This window comes from Nerophis ophidion, linkage group LG13 (genome assembly GCF_033978795.1).
Source record: "Nerophis ophidion isolate RoL-2023_Sa linkage group LG13, RoL_Noph_v1.0, whole genome shotgun sequence".
Taxonomy (NCBI): Eukaryota; Metazoa; Chordata; class Actinopteri; order Syngnathiformes; family Syngnathidae; genus Nerophis; species Nerophis ophidion.
Window position 1 is genome coordinate 61,047,793 of NC_084623.1, and position 21,683 is coordinate 61,069,475.

The 21,683-nt window shown below is 38.8% G+C and overlaps 1 pseudogene; it reads left to right on the top strand.

Moving 5' to 3' along the window:
- The window catches only part of LOC133564833 (pleckstrin homology-like domain family B member 1), a 689,899-nt pseudogene that overhangs the window by 319,243 nt on the left and 348,973 nt on the right, over positions 1–21,683 (top strand).

Here is a 21,683-nt window from a genome sequence, read left to right on the forward strand (position 1 = left end):
ATTGATACTGTGTACATGTTCCATATGTCATGTATCATATTGATACTGTGTACATGTTCCACATACATTCCAACCAGCCAAGCTGTAATAAAAAATATTACTAATCATAATAAAAGATAATAACATTTACTTTCTGTCTTGTAAACCTGAGCTTTGAGTGTATTGTGTGGAGAATTTTGAGGACGAAAATGTATTCCACTTTGGAATAATTCTGCAACATAATAACATGGAAGTAGTTGACTTTGTTCTGGTGGACTGGATGCTTGCTACATGACGTGTGTGTGTATGATAGTGTTGCCAATCTCCTCACACACACACACACACACACACACACACACACACACACACACACACACACACCAGACAGCATAGTCAATTGTCCATACAGAATGGTCTTTTTAGAACGTGAACAATTTATTGTGTGTGTGTGTGTGTGTGTGTGTGTGTGTGTGTGTGTGTGTGTGTGTGTGTGTGTGTGTGTGTGTGTGTGTGTGTGTGTGTGTGTGTTGTGTGTGTGTGTGTGTGTGAGAGAGAGAGAGAGAGACAAAATGGTGCAGGAGTGAATGTAGGCCAGCACTTGCTCATTCACACTGCAGGCTAGAAAGATGAAAGTGAAAGTGAAAGGGAAGCAGACAATGAGAAAGTGGGCCATTGCAGCAGAATGAGAGAGAAAGAGAGAGAGAGAGAGAGAGAGAGAGAGAGAGAATGTTCAAGCAGCTGCAGGCTGGCAAGAAGAAGAAGAAATTGTTGGAGAGATGTTTCAACAATTGTCCAATAAATCATTTTTCATCTGAACATTGTTTGCTCTTTTCTCTGCTGCCTCGCGTCTTGTCTTGTGTGTTATGCTGCTTGTTTTGTTGTCTTGTGTGTTATGCTGCTTGTTTTATTGTCTTGTGTGTTATGCTGCTTGTTTTGTTGTCTTGTGTTATGTTGCTTGTTTTGTTGTCTTGTGTTATGTTGCTTGTTTTGTTGTCTTATCTTGTTTGTTATGCTGCTTGTTTTGTTGTCTTGTGTGTTATGCTGCTTGTTTTGTTGTCTTGTGTGTTATGCTGCTTGTTTTGTTGTCTTGTGTTATGTTGCTTGTTTTGTTGTCTTATCTTGTTTGTTATGCTGCTTGTTTTGTTGTCTTATCTTGTGTGCTATGCTGCTTGCTTTGTTTTCTTATCTTGTGTGCTATGCTGCTTGTTTTGTTTTCTTGTGTGTTATGTTGCTTGTTTTGTTGTGTGTCATGTTGCTTGTTTTGTTGTCTTGTGTGTTATGCTGCTTGTTTTGTTGTCTTGTGTGTTATGTTGCTTGTTTTGTTGTCTTGTGTGTTATGCTGCTTGTTTTGTTGTCTTGTGTGTTATGCTGCTTGTTTTGTTGTCTTGTGTGTTATCCTGCTTGTTTTGCTGTCTTGTGTGTTATGCTGCTTGTTTTGCTGTCTTGTGTGTTATGTCGCTTGTTTTGCTGTCTTGTGTGTTATGCTGCTTGTGTTGTCTTGTCTTGTGTGCTATGCTGCTTGTTTTGTTGTCTTGTCTTGTGTGCTATGCTGCTTGTTTTGTTGTCTTGTGTGCTATGCTGCTGGGTTTGTTGTCTTGTGTGCTATGCTGCATGTTTTGTTGTCTTGTGTGCTATGTTGCATGTTTTGTTGTCTTGTGTGTTATGCTGCTTGTGTTGTCTTATCTTGTGTGCTATGCTGCTTGTTTTGTTGTCTTGTCTTGTGTGCTATGCTGCTTGTTTTGTTGTCTTGTGTGCTATGCTGCATGTTTTGTTGTATTGTGTGCTATGTTGCATGTTGTGTGCTATGCTGCTGGGTTTGTTGTCTTGTGTGCTATGCTGCATGTTTTGTTGTATTGTGTGCTATGTTGCATGTTTTGTTGTCTTGTGTGCTATGCTGCGTGTTGTGTTGTCTTGTTTGCTATGCTGCATGTTGTGTTGTCTTGTGTGCTATGCTGCATGTTTTGTTGTCTTGTGTGCTATGCTGCATGTTGTGTGCTATGCTGCATGATGTGTTGTCTTGTGTGCTATGCTGCATGTTTTGTTGTCTTGTGTGCTATGCTGCATGTTGTGTGCTATGCTGTGTGTTGTGTTGTCTTGTGTGCTATGCGGCATGTTGTGTGCTATGCTGTGTTGTGTTGTCTTGTGTGCTATGCTGCATGTTGTGTTGTCTTGTGTGCTATGCTGCATGTTGTGTTGTCTTGTGTGCTATGCTGCATGTTGTGTTGTCTTGTGTGCTATGCTGCATGTTGTGTTGTCTTGTGTGCTATGCTGCATGTTGTGTTGTCTTGTGTGCTATGCTGCATGTTGTGTTGTCTTGTGTGCTATGCTGCATGTTGTGTTGTCTTGTGTGCTATGCTGCATGATGTGTTGTCTTGTGTGCTATGCTGCATGTTGTGTTGTCTTGTGTGCTATGCTGCATGTTGTGTTGTCTTGTGTGCTATGCTGCATGTTGTGTTGTCTTGTGTGCTATGCTGCATGTTGTGTGCTATGCTGCATGTTGTGTGCTATGCTGCATGTTGTGTTGTCTTGTGTGCTATGCTGCATGTTGTCTTGTGTGCTATGCTGCATGTTGTGTTGTCTTGTGTGCTATGCTGCATGTTGTGTTGTCTTGTGTGCTATGCTGCATGTTGTGTTGTCTTGTGTGCTATGCTGCATGTTGTGTTGTCTTGTGTGCTATGCTGCATGTTGTGTGCTATGCTGGATGTTGTGTGCTATGCTGCATGTTGTGTGCTATGCTGCATGTTGTGTTGTCTTGTGTGCTATGCTGCATGTTGTGTTGTCTTGTGTGCTATGCTGCATGTTGTGTGCTATGCTGCATGTTGTGTGCTATGCTGCATGTTGTGTGCTATGCTGCATGTTGTGTTGTCTTGTGTGCTATGTTGCATGTTGTGTTGTCTTGTGTGCTATGCTGCATGTTGTGTGCTATGCTGCATGTTGTGTTGTCTTGTGTGCTATGCTGCATGTTGTGTGCTATGCTGCATGTTGTGTTGTCTTGTGTGCTATGCTGCATGTTGTGTTGTCTTGTGTGCTATGCTGCATGTTGTGTTGTCTTGTGTGCTATGCTGCATGTTGTGTTGTCACGTGCTATGCTGCATCAAGACAAGACAGCTGGGATAGCGTTGTTAGTTTTCAGCACCTTTTGGTGCCATTTGATGACTTGGTGATGACATTTGGTGACTTGGTGATGACATTTGATGACTTGGTGATGATATTTGATGACTTGGTGATGACATTTGATGACTTGGTGATGACATTTGATGACTTGGTGATGATATTTGGTGACTTGGTGATGATATTTGGTGACTTGGTGATGACATTTGGTGACTTGGTGATGACATTTGATGACTTGGTGATGATATTTGATGACTTGGTGATGACATTTGATGACTTGGTGATGACATTTGATGACTTGGTGATGATATTTGATGACTTGGTGATGATATTTGATGACTTGGTGATGATATTTGGTGACTTGGTGATGACATTTGGTGACTTGGTGATGACATTTGATGACTTGGTGATGATATTTGATGACTTGGTGATGACATTTGGTGACTTGGTGATGACATTTGATGACTTGGTGATGATATTTGATGACTTGGTGATGACATTTGGTGACTTGGTGATGACATTTGATGACTTGGTGATGATATTTGATGACTTGGTGATGATATTTGATGACTTGGTGATGACATTTGATGACTTGGTGATGATATTTGATGACTTGGTGATGACATTTGATGACTTGGTGATGACATTTGATGACTTGGTGATGATATTTGATGACTTGGTGATGACATTTGATGACTTGGTGATGACATTTGGTGACTTGGTGATGACATTTGATGACTTGGTGATGATATTTGATGACTTGGTGATGATATTTGATGACTTGGTGATGACATTTGATGACTTGGTGATGATATTTGATGACTTGGTGATGACATTTGATGACTTGGTGATGACATTTGATGACTTGGTGATGATATTTGATGACTTGGTGATGACATTTGATGACTTGGTGATGACATTTGGTGACTTGGTGATGACATTTGATGACTTGGTGATGATATTTGATGACTTGGTGATGACATTTGGTGACTTGGTGATGACATTTGATGACTTGGTGATGATATTTGATGACTTGGTGATGATATTTGATGACTTGGTGATGATATTTGATGACTTGGTGATGACATTTGGTGACTTGGTGATGACATTTGATGACTTGGTGATGATATTTGATGACTTGGTGATGATATTTGATGACTTGGTGATGACATTTGATGACTTGGTGATGATATTTGATGACTTGGTGATGACATTTGATGACTTGGTGATGACATTTGATGACTTGGTGATGATATTTGATGACTTGGTGATGACATTTGATGACTTGGTGATGACATTTGGTGACTTGGTGATGACATTTGATGACTTGGTGATGATATTTGATGACTTGGTGATGACATTTGGTGACTTGGTGATGACATTTGATGACTTGGTGATGACATTTGGTGACTTGGTGATGACATTTGATGACTTGGTGATGACATTTGATGACTTGGTGATGATATTTGATGACTTGGTGATGACATTTGGTGACTTGGTGATGACATTTGATGACTTGGTGATGACATTTGGTGACTTGGTGATGATATCTGATGACTTGGTGATGACATTTGATGACTTGTTGATGACATTTGATGACCTGGTGATGACATTTGATGACTTGGTGATGATATTTGATGACTTGGTGATGATATTTGATGACTTGGTGATGACATTTGATGACTTGTTGATGACATTTGATGACCTGGTGATGACATTTGATGACTTGGTGGGAGTGAGAGAGCACATCCTGGTTATTCAAATGAATAACATTTAATTTACTAACACAACTTTTGCCTTTTCATTTGATAACAGATGACTTAGTCATGGGAGAACATTTCAGTAGTGGATGTGAGAGCTCATGTGAATAATGTCCTCATACTGTGTGTGTGTGTGCGTGCGTGCGTGCGTGCGTGCGTGCGTGCGTGCGTGCGTGCGTGCGTGCGTGCGTGCGTGCGTGCGTGCGTGCGTGCGTGCGTGCGTGCGTGCGTGCGTGCTCGCTCGCTCGCTTGCTCGCTCGCTCCTGTCTGACCTGACATTCCTTGCAGAGCCCCCTGGTGGCGACTGACAGCGTGTCCAGGAAGTTGGTGTCTACTCTGCAGAGCATCCACACCAACAGACAGCTGACCCTGCAGCAGACAGGTGGGTCTTCTTTCTAGTCCTTGCAACACTGCAGCAGACAGCTGGGTCTTCTTTCTAGTCCTTGCAACACTGCAGCAGACAGGTGGGTCTTCTTTCTAGTCCTTGCAACACTGCAGCAGACAGCTGGGTCTTCTTTCTAGTCCTTGCAACACTGCAGCAGACAGGTGGGTCTTCTTTCTAGTCCTTGCAACACTGCAGCAGACAGGTGGGTCTTCTTTCTAGTCCTTGCAACACTGCAGCAGACAGCTGGGTCTTCTTTCTAGTCCTTGCAACACTGCAGCAGACAGCTGGGTCTTCTTTCTAGTCCTTGCAACACTGCAGCAGACAGCTGGGTCTTCTTTCTAGTCCTTGCAACACTGCAGCAGACAGCTGGGTCTTCTTTCTAGTCCTTGCAACACTGCAGCAGACAGCTGGGTCTTCTTTCTAGTCCTTGCAACACTGCAGCAGACAGCTGGGTCTTCTTTCTAGTCCTTGCAACACTGCAGCAGACAGCTGGGTCTTCTTTCTAGTCCTTGCAACACTGCAGCAGACAGCTGGGTCTTCTTTCTAGTCCTTGCAACACTGCAGCAGACAGCTGGGTCTTCTTTCTAGTCCTTGCAACACTGCAGCAGACAGGTGCGTCTTCTTTCTAGTCCTTGCAACACTGCAGCAGACAGGTGGGTCTTCTTTCTAGTCCTTGCAACACTGCAGCAGACAGGTGCGTCTTCTTTCTAGTCCTTGCAACACTGCAGCAGACAGCTGGGTCTTCTTTCTAGTCCTTGCAACACTGCAGCAGACAGCTGGGTCTTCTTTCTAGTCCTTGCAACACTGCAGCAGACAGGTGGGTCTTCTTTCTAGTCCTTGCAACACTGCAGCAGACAGCTGGGTCTTCTTTCTAGTCCTTGCAACACTGCAGCAGACAGGTGGGTCTTCTTTCTAGTCCTTGCAACACTGCAGCAGACAGCTGGGTCTTCTTTCTAGTCCTTGCAACACTGCAGCAGACAGGTGGGTCTTCTTTCTAGTCCTTGCAACACTGCAGCAGACAGGTGGGTCTTCTTTCTAGTCCTTGCAACACTGCAGCAGACAGCTGGGTCTTCTTTCTAGTCCTTGCAACACTGCAGCAGACAGCTGGGTCTTCTTTCTAGTCCTTGCAACACTGCAGCAGACAGCTGGGTCTTCTTTCTAGTCCTTGCAACACTGCAGCAGACAGCTGGGTCTTCTTTCTAGTCCTTGCAACACTGCAGCAGACAGCTGGGTCTTCTTTCTAGTCCTTGCAACACTGCAGCAGACAGCTGGGTCTTCTTTCTAGTCCTTGCAACACTGCAGCAGACAGCTGGGTCTTCTTTCTAGTCCTTGCAACACTGCAGCAGACAGCTGGGTCTTCTTTCTAGTCCTTGCAACACTGCAGCAGACAGCTGGGTCTTCTTTCTAGTCCTTGCAACACTGCAGCAGACAGGTGCGTCTTCTTTCTAGTCCTTGCAACACTGCAGCAGACAGGTGGGTCTTCTTTCTAGTCCTTGCAACACTGCAGCAGACAGGTGCGTCTTCTTTCTAGTCCTTGCAACACTGCAGCAGACAGCTGGGTCTTCTTTCTAGTCCTTGCAACACTGCAGCAGACAGCTGGGTCTTCTTTCTAGTCCTTGCAACACTGCAGCAGACAGCTGGGTCTTCTTTCTAGTCCTTGCAACACTGCAGCAGACAGGTGCGTCTTCTTTCTAGTCCTTGCAACACTGCAGCAGACAGCTGGGTCTTCTTTCTAGTCCTTGCAACACTGCAGCAGACAGGTGCGTCTTCTTTCTAGTCCTTGCAACACTGCAGCAGACAGGTGCGTCTTCTTTCTAGTCCTTGCAACACTGCAGCAGACAGCTGGGTCTTCTTTCTAGTCCTTGCAACACTGCAGCAGACAGGTGCGTCTTCTTTCTAGTCCTTGCAACACTGCAGCAGACAGCTGGGTCTTCTTTCTAGTCCTTGCAACACTGCAGCAGACAGGTGGGTCTTCTTTCTAGTCCTTGCAACACTGCAGCAGACAGCTGGGTCTTCTTTCTAGTCCTTGCAACACTGCAGCAGACAGCTGGGTCTTCTTTCTAGTCCTTGCAACACTGCAGCAGACAGGTGTGTCTTCTTTCTAGTCCTTGCAACACTGCAGCAGACAGCTGGGTCTTCTTTCTAGTCCTTGCAACACTGCAGCAGACAGCTGGGTCTTCTTTCTAGTCCTTGCAACACTGCAGCAGACAGCTGGGTCTTCTTTCTAGTCCTTGCAACACTGCAGCAGACAGGTGGGTCTTCTTTCTAGTCCTTGCAACACTGCAGCAGACAGCTGGGTCTTCTTTCTAGTCCTTGCAACACTGCAGCAGACAGCTGGGTCTTCTTTCTAGTCCTTGCAACACTGCAGCAGACAGGTGGGTCTTCTTTCTAGTCCTTGCAACACTGCAGCAGACAGCTGGGTCTTCTTTCTAGTCCTTGCAACACTGCAGCAGACAGGTGGGTCTTCTTTCTAGTCCTTGCAACACTGCAGCAGACAGGTGGGTCTTCTTTCTAGTCCTTGCAACACTGCAGCAGACAGCTGGGTCTTCTTTCTAGTCCTTGCAACACTGCAGCAGACAGCTGGGTCTTCTTTCTAGTCCTTGCAACACTGCAGCAGACAGCTGGGTCTTCTTTCTAGTCCTTGCAACACTGCAGCAGACAGGTGGGTCTTCTTTCTAGTCCTTGCAACACTGCAGCAGACAGCTGAGGGCCTTCATGAGTGCCAGTGTGCTACTAAGTACAGTATAGTCATAGAAGATGATTAGTGCCAGTGTGCTACTAAGTACAGTATAGTCATAGAAGATGATTAGTGCCAGTGTGCTACTAAGTACAGTATAGTCATAGAGGATGATTAGTGCCAGTGTGCTACTAAGTACAGTATAGTCATAGAAGATGATTAGTGCCAGTGTGCTACTAAGTACAGTATAGTCATAGAAGATGATTAGTGCCAGTGTGCTACTAAGTACAGTATAGTCATAGAAGATGATTAGTGCCAGTGTGCTACTAAGTACAGTATAGTCATAGAAGATGATTAGTGCCAGTGTGCTACTAAGTACAGTATAGTCATAGAAGATGATTAGTGCCAGTGTGCTACTAAGTACAGTATAGTCATAGAAGATGATTAGTGCCAGTGTGCTACTAAGTACAGTATAGTCATAGAGGATGATTAGTGCCAGTGTGCTACTAAGTACAGTATAGTCATAGAAGATGATTAGTGCCAGTGTGCTACTAAGTACAGTATAGTCATAGAAGATGATTAGTGCCAGTGTGCTACTAAGTACAGTATAGTCATAGAGGATGATTAGTGCCAGTGTGCTACTAAGTACAGTATAGTCATAGAGGATGATTAGTGCCAGTGTGCTACTAAGTACAGTATAGTCATAGAAGATGATTAGTGCCAGTGTGTTACTAAGTACAGTATAGTCATAGAAGATGATTAGTGCCAGTGTGCTACTAAGTACAGTATAGTCATAGAAGATGATTAGTGCCAGTGTGCTACTAAGTACAGTATAGTCATAGAGGATGATTAGTGCCAGTGTGCTACTAAGTACAGTATAGTCATAGAGGATGATTAGTGCTAGTGTGCTACTAAGTACAGTATAGTCATAGAAGATGATTAGTGCCAGTGTGTTACTAAGTACAGTATAGTCATAGAGGATGATTAGTGCCAGTGTGCTACTAAGTACAGTATAGTCATAGAAGATGATTAGTGCCAGTGTGCTACTAAGTACAGTATAGTCATAGAAGATGATTAGTGCCAGTGTGCTACTAAGTACAGTATAGTCATAGAAGATGATTAGTGCCAGTGTGCTACTAAGTACAGTATAGTCATAGTATAGTCATAGTATAGTCATGTTTGATCATGTTATGTTTAGTTTTTTGGACATTCAGTTCTGTTTTTGTACTTCCTGGTTTGTTTTAGTCTCCATGCCAACCCATTAGTTTCCACCTGGTCTTCTAGTCACTCCCCTGTCCTCAGCCCTCACACCTGTCACTAATCATCATAGTCATTATTTAAGCCATTCTATTTCTGTCCTGGACCTAGCAATTTTACCCTACCTACGATAGTTACCCTCATGACCATGCACCTACCTGTCCCTCATCTACCTTCATGCCTTGCCACGCTGTTTGTTATTCGGTCTATACCACGTAAGTTTTTGGTTTGCTTTGTGCCAACAGCTAGTATCTTTTGTTGGTCTGTACATAGTAATGCCATGTGCTGTTTTTGTTTGAGTTCAGTCTAGTTTGTTCTCCGCCAATGTGCGCGCCCTTTTTTTTCTGTTTTGAATTCTAGTGTGAAATCAATGAAATATGTACTCACACTCTCGTCTGGCTCGTGCCAATCATCACAAATGCAACTTCATGTTTGACTAGGACGACTTTTAGCTCACAAGTTGACTGCTTGCAGGTCATCAGGTGATAGAAGATCAGCGACGTCGTCTGGCTGAGTTGAAGCAGAAAGCGGCGCAGGAAGCTCAGTGTCAGTGGGAAGCGCTCCACGGTTCACTTCCTCACCTGCTCACTTCCACCTCCTGTAGCCCCGCCCCCTCACACCTGCTGCGCCACTCCATCCTGCACCACCGCCCCCCCTCAGCTGGAGAGCAGCCCTACGACACACTCAGCCTGCACAGCTCAGACAGTCTGGACACCTGCTCACCTGACAACTTGTCCAGGTAACACACACTTGTCCAGGTAACACACACTTGTCCAGGTAACACACACTTGTCCAGGCAACACACACTTGTCCAGGCAACACACACTTGTCCAGGTAACACACTTGTCCAGGTAACACACACTTGTCCAGGCAACACACACTTGTCCAGGTAACACACACTTGTCCAGGTAACACACACTTGTCCAGGCAACACACACTTGTCCAGCCAACACACACTTGTCCAGGTAACACACACTTGTCCAGCCAACACACACTTGTCCAGGTAACACACACTTGTCCAGGTAACACACACTTGTCCAGGCAACACACACTTGTCCAGGCAACACACACTTGTCCAGGTAACACACACTTGTCCAGGTAACACACACTTGTCCAGGTAACACACACTTGTCCAGGCAACACACACTTGTCCAGGTAACACACACTTGTCCAGGCAACACACACTTGTCCAGGCAACACACACTTGTCCAGGTAACACACACTTGTCCAGGCAACACACACTTGTCCAGGTAACACACACTTGTCCAGGTAACACACACTTGTCCAGCCAACACACACTTGTCCAGGTAACACACACTTGTCCAGGTAACACACACTTGTCCAGGTAACACACACTTGTCCAGGTAACACACACTTGTCCAGGCAACACACACTTGTCCAGGCAACACACACTTGTCCAGGCAACACACACTTGTCCAGGCAACACACACTTGTCCAGGTAACACACACTTGTCCAGGCAACACACACTTGTCCAGGTAACACACACTTGTCCAGGCAACACACACTTGTCCAGGTAACACACACTTGTCCAGGTAACACACACTTGTCCAGGCAACACACACTTGTCCAGGTAACACACACTTGTCCAGGTAACACACACTTGTCCAGGCAACACACACTTGTCCAGGTAACACACACTTGTCCAGCCAACACACACTTGTCCAGGTAACACACACTTGTCCAGGCAACACACACTTGTCCAGGCAACACACACTTGTCCAGGTCACACACACTTGTCCAGCCAACACACACTTGTCCAGGTAACACACACTTGTCCAGGTAACACACACTTGTCCAGGTAACACACACTTGTCCAGCCAACACACACTTGTCCAGGCAACACACACTTGTCCAGGCAACACACACTTGTCCAGGTAACACACACTTGTCCAGGCAACACACACTTGTCCAGGCAACACACACTTGTCCAGGTAACACACACTTGTCCAGCCAACACACACTTGTCCAGGCAACACACACTTGTCCAGGTAACACACACTTGTCCAGGTAACACACACTTGTCCAGGTCACACACACTTGTTACATTGTAACTACAAATATAACTACATTAATTGTTGATGTGATAATTACATGAATAATTGCAGTCGCTGTACAGTTACATAATGAAACAAATAAGAAAATACAATAATAATAAGAGTTTGAATGTGGAACATGAAAGTAAAGTGGTTATGTATGTATTTTTATATAATCACATGAAAGTAAAGTGACAGTAACATTATGTATGAATGAATGGTTTATTTTGAGCCATGCAAACAAAACAAGAGAATGACATAAAATACAAAACAAATATATAGATACATTATTTTTACACCTACATTGAAAACATTACATGTGACTAATCTTTTGTAGATGTTAAGATTGGCTCAAAAGGTAGTGGGAAGAAGTAAACTTATTAGGTCCCACCCCTGTACACATACAATATATATATATATATAATATCCATCCATCCATCATCTTCCGCTTATCCGAGGTCGGGTCGCGGGGGCAGCAGCCTAAGCAGGGAAGCCCAGACTTCCCTATCTCCAGCCACTTCATCTAGCTCTTCCCGGGGGATCCCGAGGCGTTCCCAGGCCAGCCGGGAGACATAGTCTTCCCAACGTGTCCTGGGTCTACCAGCTGGACGTGCCCTAAACACCTCCCTAGGGAGGCGTTCGGGTGGCATCCTGACCAGATGCCCGAACCACCTCATCTGGCTCCTCTCGATGTGGAGGAGCAGCGGCTTTACTTTGAGTTCCTCCCGGATGGCAGAGCTTCTCACCCTATCTCTAAGAGAGAGACCCGCCACCCGGCGGAAAAAACTCATTTCGGCCGCTTGTACCCGTGATCTTATATAATATATAATACAATAATATATATAATATAATTCAATTCAGTGGTTGTTGCTATATATTGTCTATATATAATACATTTAAATTCACACACACTTACATATATACATATGTACACACACATATATACAATTTATATATATATACATATATATATACATACATATACACACACAATCACATACATACACATATGCATATACCCAAAATACACACACACACACACACACACACCTATATAAATACAATATATATAATAGTATATATAATATACACTTTTGTCTAAACATTATTAACAGTTTATGGTGCCTTTGGGAACAAGCTTTCATTTTGACTGTGATATTAGTGGTTAAAAGTGGATCTGTGGCTGTGGAGCTACTGCCCCTGATCAACAGGACCTGAGGACCACTCTCGCTATGTGTCCTATGTGTCCTATGTGTCCTATGCTCTGCATTAAAAGAGACGAGGGGAGCCCCCTGCCAGAGGAGTTATCCACGCACATAAGATCCCCCACTGGCCTGCCCTGTACTCCAGATAGTGGACCCAAATCCCTTTTCTTAGTTTCCATCGGCACCAATTCTTTAGTCAGAATTCATATTTGTTTTTACATTTGCAGAACATAAGTATTACTCAAATTGCATATAGGATTGTTTGTGTACACACACAGACATGCGCACACACACACACACATGTATGTATTATTATATGATTACATGAAAGTAAAGTAGTTATGTATGTACTATTATATAATTACATGAAAGTAAAGTAGTTATGTATGTACTATTATATAATTACATGAAAGTAAAGTAGTTATGTATGTACTATTATATAATTACATGAAAGTAAAGTAGTTATGTATGTACTATTATATAATTACATGAAAGTAAAGTAGTTATGTATGTACTATTATATAATTACATGAAAGTAAAGTAGTTATGTATGTATTATTATATGATTACAGTACAGTACACCAAGAAATGTATCACTAATAAGCAGTACACCAAGATATGTATCACTAATAAGCAGTACACTAAGATATGTATCACTAATAAGCAGTACACTAAGATATGTATCACTAATAAGCAGTACACTAAGATATGTATCACTAATAAGCAGTACACTAAGATATGTATCACTAATAAGCAGTACACCAAGATATGTATCACTAATAAGCAGTACACTAAGATATGTATCACTAATAAGCAGTACACTAAGATATGTATCACTAATAAGCAGTACACCAAGATATGTATCACTAATAAGCAGTACACCAAGATATGTATCACTAATAAGCAGTACACTAAGATATGTATCACTAATAAGCAGTACACCAAGATATGTATCACTAATAAGCAGTACACTAAGATATGTATCACTAATAAGCAGTACACTAAGATATGTATCACTAATAAGCAGTACACCAAGATATGTATCACTAATAAGCAGTACACCAAGATATGTATCACTAATAAGCAGTACACTAAGATATGTATCACTAATAAGCAGTACACTAAGATATGTATCACTAATAAGCAGTACACCAAGATATGTATCACTAATAAGCAGTACACTAAGATATGTATCACTAATAAGCAGTACACCAAGATATGTATCACTAATAAGCAGTACACTAAGATATGTATCACTAATAAGCAGTACACCAAGATATGTATCACTAATAAGCAGTACACCAAGATATGTATCACTAATAAGCAGTACACTAAGATATGTATCACTAATAAGCAGTACACCAAGATATGTATCACTAATAAGCAGTACACCAAGATATGTATCACTAATAAGCAGTACACTAAGATATGTATCACTAATAAGCAGTACACTAAGATATGTATCACTAATAAGCAGTACACCAAGATATGTATCACTAATAAGCAGTACACTAAGATATGTATCACTAATAAGCAGTACACCAAGATATGTATCACTAATAAGCAGTACACTAAGATATGTATCACTAATAAGCAGTACACTAAGATATGTATCACTAATAAGCAGTACACCAAGATATGTATCACTAATAAGCAGTACACTAAGATATGTATCACTAATAAGCAGTACACCAAGATATGTATCACTAATAAGCAGTACACTAAGATATGTATCACTAATAAGCAGTACACTAAGATATGTATCACTAATAAGCAGTACACCAAGATATGTATCACTAATAAGCAGTACACTAAGATATGTATCACTAATAAGCAGTACACCAAGATATGTATCACTAATAAGCAGTACACTAAGATATGTATCACTAATAAGCAGTACACTAAGATATGTATCACTAATAAGCAGTACACTAAGATATGTATCACTAATAAGCAGTACACTAAGATATGTATCACTAATAAGCAGTACACTAAGATATGTATCACTAATAAGCAGTACACTAAGATATGTATAACTAATAAGCAGTACACTAAGATATGTATCACTAATAAGCAGTACACTAAGATATGTATCACTAATAAGCAGTACACTAAGATATGTATCACTAATAAGCAGTACACTAAGATATGTATCACTAATAAGCAGTACACTAAGATATGTATCACTAATAAGCAGTACACTAAGATATGTATCACTAATAAGCAGTACACTAAGATATGTATCACTAATAAGCAGTACACTAAGATATGTATCACTAATAAGCAGTACACTAAGATATGTATCACTAATAAGCAGTACACCAAGATATGTATCACTAATAAGCAGTACACCAAGATATGTATCACTAATAAGCAGTACACTAAGATATGTATCACTAATAAGCAGTACACTAAGATATGTATCACTAATAAGCAGTACACTAAGATATGTATCACTAATAAGCAGTACACCAAGATATGTATCACTAATAAGCAGTACACCAAGATATGTATCACTAATAAGTAGTACACCAAGATATGTATCACTAATAAGCAGTACACTAAGATATGTATCACTAATAAGCAGTACACTAAGATATGTATCACTAATAAGCAGTACACTAAGATATGTATCACTAATAAGCAGTACACTAAGATATGTATCACTAATAAGCAGTACACCAAGATATGTATCACTAATAAGCAGTACACTAAGATATGTATCACTAATAAGCAGTACACCAAGATATGTATCACTAATAAGCAGTACACTAAGATATGTATCACTAATAAGCAGTACACCAAGATATGTATCACTAATAAGCAGTACACCAAGATATGTATCACTAATAAGCAGTACACTAAGATATGTATCACTAATAAGAGCAGCATGTAACAATGTTTCACAACACTCATATGCTGGAAATATTTCACTTCTTGAAGCGGCTGCTATCACACACTGTTATCACATACTGGTATCACACATTGGTATCACTCACTGCTATCACACACTGTTATCACACACTGGCATCACACATTGGTATCACACATTGGTATCACACACTGCTATCACACATTGGTATCACACACTGCTATCACACATTGTTATCACACACTGTTATCACACACTGCTATCACACACTGGTATCACACATTGGTATCACTCACTGCTATCACACACTGGCATCACACATTGGTATTACACATTGGTATCACACACTGCTATTACACAATGTTATCACACACTGGTATCACACACTGTTATCACACACTGCTATTACACAATGTTATCACACACTGGTATCACACACTGTTATCACACACTGCTATCACACACTGGTATCACACATTGGTATCACTCACTGCTATCACACACTGGCATCACACAATGTTATCACACATTGGTATCACACACTGGCATCACACATTGTTATCACACATTGGTATCACACACTGGCATCACACATTGTTATCACACATTGGTATCACACACTGCTATGACACACTGCTATCGCACATTGGCATCACACACTGCTATGACACACTGCTATGACACACTGCTATCACACATTGGCATCACACACTGGTATCACATACTGCTATCACACATTGTTATCACACATTGTTATCACACATTGGTATCACGCACTGGTATCAAACATTGGTATCACACACTGGTATCAAACATTGGTATCACACACTGGTATCACACATTGTTATCACACATTGGTATCACGCACTGGTATCAAACATTGGTATCACACACTGGTATCAAACATTGGTATCACACACTGGTATCAAACATTGTTATCACACATTGGTATCACGCACTGGTATCAAACATTGGTATCACACACTGGTATCACACATTGGTATCACACACTGGTATCACACATTGTTATCACACATTGTTATCACACACTGGTATCACACACTGGTATCAAACATTGGTATCACACACGGGTATCACACACTGTTATCACACACTGGTATCACACATTGTTATCACACATTGGTATCACACACTGGTATCACACATTGTTAGTACAAGAGACACATATTGTGTTTCGTCTTTGTTTTGTAACAGTGTCGTTGATTAATGTGTGTGTGTGTGTGTGTGTGTGTGTGTGTGTGTGTGTGTGTGTGTGTGTTAGTGTTGTTGGAGCCGAGCAGTTGAAGATTGAGGAGATGGAGAAAAAGCTGAAAGAAGCACAGATGGAGAAAGCAAGACTTATTGAGTTTAGGGTGAGTGGATGTCATTATTCATACTTGTCTATGTAGTCAATGTCAATATGGATGTACACAATATCAATATGGATGTATGTATGTAGTCAATATCAATATGGATGTAGTCAATGTCAATATGGATGTACACAATATCAATATGGATGTACACAATGTCAATATGTGTGTATGTATGTAGTCAATATCAATATGGATGTACACAATGTCAATATGGATGTACACAATATCAATATGTATGTACACAATATCAATATGGATGTACACAATATCAATATGGATGTACATAATGTCAATATGGATGTACACAATATCAATATGTGTGTAGTCAATATCAATATGGATGTACACAATATCAATATGGATGTACACAATATCAATATGGATGTACACAATATCAATATGGATGTATGTATGTAGTCAATATCAATATGGATGTACACAATATCAATATGGATGTACACAATATCAATATGGATGTACACAATATCAATATGGATGTACACAATGTCAATATGTGTGTATGTATGTAGTCAATATCAATATGGATGTACACAATGTCAATATGGATGTACACAATATCAATATGTATGTACACAATATCAATATGGATGTACACAATATCAATATGGATGTACATAATGTCAATATGGATGTACACAATATCAATATGTGTGTAGTCAATATCAATATGGATGTACACAATATCAATATGGATGTACACAATATCAATATGGATGTACACAATATCAATATGGATGTATGTATGTAGTCAATATCAATATGGATGTAGTCAATGTCAATATGGATGTACACAATATCAATATGGATGTACACAATATCAATATGGATGTACACAATGTCAATATGTGTGTATGTATGTAGTCAATATCAATATGGATGTACACAATGTCAATATGGATGTACACAATATCAATATGTATGTACACAATATCAATATGGATGTACACAATATCAATATGGATGTACATAATGTCAATATGGATGTACACAATATCAATATGTGTGTAGTCAATATCAATATGGATGTACACAATATCAATATGGATGTACACAATATCAATATGGATGTAGTCAATATCAATATGGATGTACACAATATCAATATGGATGTACACAATATCAATATGGATGTACACAATATCAATATGTATGTAGTCAATATCAATATGGATGTAGTCAATGTCAATATGGATGTACACAATATCAATATGGATGTACACAATATCAATATGGATGTACACAATGTCAATATGTGTGTATGTATGTAGTCAATATCAATATGGATGTACACAATGTCAATATGGATGTACACAATATCAATATGTATGTACACAATATCAATATGGATGTACACAATATCAATATGGATGTACATAATGTCAATATGGATGTACACAATATCAATATGTGTGTAGTCAATATCAATATGGATGTACACAATATCAATATGGATGTAGTCAATGTCAATATGGATGTACACAATGTCAATATGGATGTACACAATGTCAATATGGATGTACACAATGTCAATATGGATGTACACAATATCAATATGGATGTAGTCAATATCAATATGGATGTACACAATATCAATATGGATGTACACAATATCAATATGGATGTACACAATATCAATATGTATGTAGTCAATATCAATATGGATGTACACAATATCAATATGGATGTACACAATATCAATATGGATGTACACTATCAATATGGATGTACACAATATCAATATGTGTGTAGTCAATATCAATATGGATGTACACAATATCAATATGGATGTACACAATATCAATATGGATGTACACAATATCAATATGTATGTAGTCAATATCAATATGGATGTACACAATATCAATATGGATGTACACAATATCAATATGGATGTACACAATATCAATATGGATGTACACAATGTCAATATGTATGTAGTCAATATCAATATGGATGTACACAATATCAATATGGATGTACACAATATCAATATGGATGTACACAATGTCAATATGGATGTACACAATATCAATATGGATGTACACAATGTCAATATGTGTGTATGTATGTAGTCAATATCAATATGGATGTACACAATGTCAATATGGATGTACACAATATCAATATGTATGTACACAATATCAATATGGATGTACACAATATCAATATGGATGTACATAATGTCAATATGGATGTACACAATATCAATATGTGTGTAGTCAATATCAATATGGATGTACACAATATCAATATGGATGTACACAATATCAATATGGATGTACACAATATCAATATGGATGTATGTATGTAGTCAATATCAATATGGATGTACACAATATCAATATGGATGTACACAATATCAATATGGATGTACACAATATCAATATGGATGTACACAATGTCAATATGTGTGTATGTATGTAGTCAATATCAATATGGATGTACACAATGTCAATATGGATGTACACAATATCAATATGTATGTACACAATATCAATATGGATGTACACAATATCAATATGGATGTACATAATGTCAATATGGATGTACACAATATCAATATGTGTGTAGTCAATATCAATATGGATGTACACAATATCAATATGGATGTACACAATATCAATATGGATGTACACAATATCAATATGGATGTATGTATGTAGTCAATATCAATATGGATGTAGTCAATGTCAATATGGATGTACACAATATCAATATGGATGTAGTCAATGTCAATATGGATGTACACAATATCAATATGGATGTACACAATATCAATATGGATGTACACAATGTCAATATGTGTGTATGTATGTAGTCAATATCAATATGGATGTACACAATGTCAATATGGATGTACACAATATCAATATGTATGTACACAATATCAATATGGATGTACACAATATCAATATGGATGTACATAATGTCAATATGGATGTACACAATATCAATATGTGTGTAGTCAATATCAATATGGATGTACACAATATCAATATGGATGTACACAATATCAATATGGATGTAGTCAATATCAATATGGATGTACACAATATCAATATGGATGTACACAATATCAATATGGATGTACACAATATCAATATGTATGTAGTCAATATCAATATGGATGTACACAATATCAATATGGATGTACACAATATCAATATGGATGTACACTATCAATATGGATGTACACAATATCAATATGTGTGTAGTCAATATCAATATGGATGTACACAATATCAATATGGATGTACACAATATCAATATGGATGTACACAATATCAATATGTATGTAGTCAATATCAATATGGATGTACACAATATCAATATGGATGTACACAATATCAATATGGATGTACACAATATCAATATGGATGTACACAATGTCAATATGTATGTAGTCAATATCAATATGGATGTACACAATATCAATATGGATGTACACAATATCAATATGGATGTACACAATGTCAATATGGATGTACACAATATCAATATGGATGTACACAATATCAATATGGATGTACACAATGTCAATATGGATGTACACAATATCAATATGGATGTACACAATGTCAATATGGATGTACACAATATCAATATGTATGTAGTCAATATCAATATGTATGTAGTCAATATCAATATGTGTGTAGTCAATATCAATATGGATGTACACAATATCAATATGGATGTACACAATATCAATATGGATGTACACAATGTCAATATGGATGTACACAATGTCAATATGGATGTACACTATCAATATGGATGTACACAATATCAATATGGATGTACACAATATCAATATGGATGTACACAATATCAATATGGATGTACACAATATCAATATGGATGTACACAATGTCAATATGTATGTAGTCAATATCAATATGGATGTAGTCAATATCAATATGGATGTACACAATATCAATATGGATGTACACAATATCAATATGGATGTACACAATATCAATATGTATGTAGTCAATATCAATATGGATGTACACAATATCAATATGGATGTACACAATATCAATATGGATGTACACTATCAATATGGATGTACACAATATCAATATGTGTGTAGTCAATATCAATATGGATGTACACAATATCAATATGGATGTACACAATATCAATATGGATGTACACAATATCAATATGTATGTACACAATATCAATATGGATGTACACAATATCAATATGGATGTACACAATATCAATATGGATGTACACAATATCAATATGGATGTACACAATGTCAATATGTATGTAGTCAATATCAATATGGATGTACACAATATCAATATGTGTGTATGTATGTAGTCAATATCAATATGTATGTAGTCAATATCAATATGGATGTACACAATATCAATATGGATGTACACAATATCAATATGGATGTACACAATGTCAATATGGATGTACACAATATCAATATGGATGTACACAATATCAATATGGATGTACACAATGTCAATATGGATGTACACAATATCAATATGGATGTACACAATGTCAATATGGATGTACACAATATCAATATGTATGTAGTCAATATCAATATGTGTGTAGTCAATATCAATATGGATGTACACAATATCAATATGGATGTAGTCAATGTCAATATGGATGTACACAATGTCAATATGGATGTACACAATGTCAATATGGATGTACACTATCAATATGGATGTACACAATATCAATATGTGTGTAGTCAATATCAATATGGATGTACACAATATCAATATGGATGTACACAATATCAATATGGATGTACACAATATCAATATGTATGTAGTCAATATCAATATGGATGTACACAATATCAATATGGATGTACACAATATCAATATGGATGTACACTATCAATATGGATGTACACAATATCAATATGTGTGTAGTCAATATCAATATGGATGTACACAATATCAATATGGATGTACACAATATCAATATGGATGTACACAATATCA